Here is a 2,975-nt window from a genome sequence, read left to right on the forward strand (position 1 = left end):
TCTCTACAAGGGTTCTTCAAAGAGTGTGGAAAATGGATTTTAGATGTGTGTCTATGATGCAAAGGATTTTGATATTCATGATAGATTTTTCATTGTATACATTTTCTTTTTTTTTTTTTGACCCAAAATGTTAAGATTTTATTTACAAAGCTTCTTGTTGTACAGAAAGTGAAAATGCTGTTACAGTCTCAGTGCAACTGGTAGCCACGGATGGCTGACTCACCAATCACAGCTGCCCACGCTACAGCAAGTCTCACACACAAACCTAACAACGCTTACAATTTTGTTGGGGTGAGTCCCCGAGCTTGGTGGTGGGTGACCAAGAGGGACTACATGGAGGAAGGTGGAATGTCACAGGAACTAGTCTTTGGCTCTTTGGGTGGGTGGGTGTCCTGGGGTCTGTATCATAGCTACTTTTTTTTTTTCTTTTTAAAAAACAACTACCAAATCCATGAGCTGTCCAACCAATACTGAACAGTTCTGTCTTTGCAGGTTACTTGGGGTCTTAGTCACCTTCTGTTTCTCTCTTCCTCTTTTCACCTTTCCTGCTTTCTTCTTCCTCTTCATCCTCATCTTCATCTTCCTCCTCACCATCTTCATCCTCCTTATCTTCTCCTTCTTCATCTACACCATCCACCTCAGCCCCTGAGTGAGGGGCGGCCCAGTCCTCTCGGTCGTAGCCGTCTAGGTAGGTCAGCTGGGGTAGGAGCCGGAAGACGCTCTCTCTGTAGTCATTCAGGTTAGTGACCTCACAGTTAAACAGATCCAGACTTTTCAGACAATCCAACTTTTTCAAGGGCTCCAAGGTGCTGATATCTTTCAGCTTATTTCCACTCAAGTTTAGATGTGTGAGATTTGGAAGTTTTTCTGCTGACATGTCCAGACCTCCATAGATTCTATTGTCCCTGAGCTCAAGCTTTTTCAATTTCCGTAGCTTGGGGAGATTGGGAACTGAGATCAAGCCTACATGTATTAAACTGAGAAACTCTTAATTCACAAATTCAGCTGTTAGGCTCTCAATTTGTCCATCATTTGATTTGCAACTGTCCAGGACAAGTTCCCGAACAGCTGCCGGGGGCCGGCTCCTCAGCTCCAGGTGGATCCTCCTCTTCATGGCCATGTTCCCCTCTTCCCCCCTCTTCAAACTTACCTTTCCGCGGCGGGGGCGGAGTGGGGAGAGGCGTCCCGGCCTGCGCAGCAAAGGCCGATGGAAGGGGGTCAGCTCGTGATGGAGGCTGGCGGCGCGGTCCTCCTGAATAGTGGCACTCCAATATTCAGTGCATATATATTTCTGATGATTCTATGCTCTTGATGAACTGACCCTTCTATCATTAGATAAGGACCTTCTTTGTCTTTTGTGACCATTTTTGACTTGAAGTCTATTTTATCTTGTGTAAACAAGGACTCCCGTGTTCTATTTTGGTTTACCTTTGTGTGGAATATCTTTTTCTCCCTCCACATTCAGCCCATGTGTGTCCATAAAGCTTAAGAGGGTCTCTTATAGTTGGATCCCTTTTTAAAAATTTTCTTTGAAGATTTATATATTTATTTGAAAGCAGAGTTAGGAGGAGAGAGAGAGAGGGAGAGAGAGAGAAAGGGAGAGGGAAGAGAGAGGGGTGGAGAGACAGAGAGAGAGACATCTTCATCTACTGATTGACTCTCTGAATGGCTGTGATAGCTGGGGCTTGGGCCACAACAGAGCCAGGACAAAGACAGGAGGCTGGAACTTCATTCAGGTCTCCCATGTGCGTGGCAGGGACTCAAGCCCTTGGGCAATCTTCTGCTGCCTTCCCAGGTGCGTTAGCTGGGAGCTTAACCGGAAGTGGAGCAACCGGGATTTGAACCAGTGCTCATATGGGGTGCTGGCATTAACCTTCAGTCACCACCAACCAAAACTGGAAAAGCTGCACCAAGGCTACACCCCCGTACCCACATGGAACCACAGCCAGGGCACAGCAGCCATTCAGCCTCTTGGGGATGATGTTCACAGGTGGCCACTCTGGACCCTGGGCTGGTGGGACATGACTGGCTACAGTAGCAACAAAGGACCCAGGAATGGCAGCACTGTGGCCTTGGACTCAGGCACAGCAGTGGTTTCAGTAATGGGTTCAGTCCTCAGAGGGGAGTGGTCTTGTAAGGAAGCAAGGGGTTGGATCTGGATGGGGGTGGCACTTTATTGATTTGGCTTGAAGAGAAGGGGTCCCCACGGTTCGATTGGGAGGGATTGAGCTGTTCTGTGTTGGCTTGGCTCTGTGACTTAGGGCACAGTGACAGCGTGCTTAGTGGGGGAGTGTGTTGCAGCTGCAGCAAAGCTTCAGAGATGGAGGCTGCCGTGGCTGCTTGCCCCGAAGCCGAATGCCTTCTAGCAGTGGTAGGATGGCAGAGGCAAGGTGTTTGCTTGCCTTCCCTGCGTGCCCTCGCAGGTTGCTCTGTTCAACAGGACTCCTCTGGCTGCTTGTCTGTTGTCCAGCGCTCCCCTGTAGTCACTTTGATCAAAGTGCGGTTGTGTGTTGATTGTTTGAGGTGCGGGTTTGCGTGTGTTTGTATGCATGGACCTGAGGGGGCTAGTTTGTAGCCTGCCATCTTGTTGATGCATTCGATCTGAGTTCCGTTTTATAAGTGTGTTGCCAGTTGAAGGCGTGGTAGGTAAAACGTGTTACTAATGTAACTGTGGTCGTAATGCACCTGGTACCCTGGCCATTTAGGTGCAATTTTGCAGTGTACTGGCATTGACCTCCTCAGGTTCACACGGACCTGGCGATTGTTTGGAGCTGTGGTGCTAGTGTTTATTACCAGCGACCAAGAAAACTCCATTTACCTGAAACATTACTCTTTCTAAACTTGTAATGAACTACTGCGTTCAATCCACACAGAGTATTGGATTAAGATCCAAAATACAGCCTTCTTAAGCGTATGGACTTAATTACGTAGCATAGAACATCTTTCTTTTTTCCCTCCCTCTCTCCCTGCCTCCT

The 2,975-nt window shown here is 48.0% G+C and overlaps 1 pseudogene; it reads right to left on the reverse strand.

Moving 5' to 3' along the window:
• Nucleotides 1–505: 505 nt before the first annotated feature.
• LOC133758604 (acidic leucine-rich nuclear phosphoprotein 32 family member B-like) lies at nt 506–1,192 on the reverse strand (annotated as a pseudogene).
• Nucleotides 1,193–2,975: the final 1,783 nt, after the last annotated feature.

The sequence above is a fragment of the Lepus europaeus genome, chromosome 4 (genome assembly GCF_033115175.1).
Source record: "Lepus europaeus isolate LE1 chromosome 4, mLepTim1.pri, whole genome shotgun sequence".
NCBI lineage: Eukaryota > Metazoa > Chordata > Mammalia > Lagomorpha > Leporidae > Lepus > Lepus europaeus.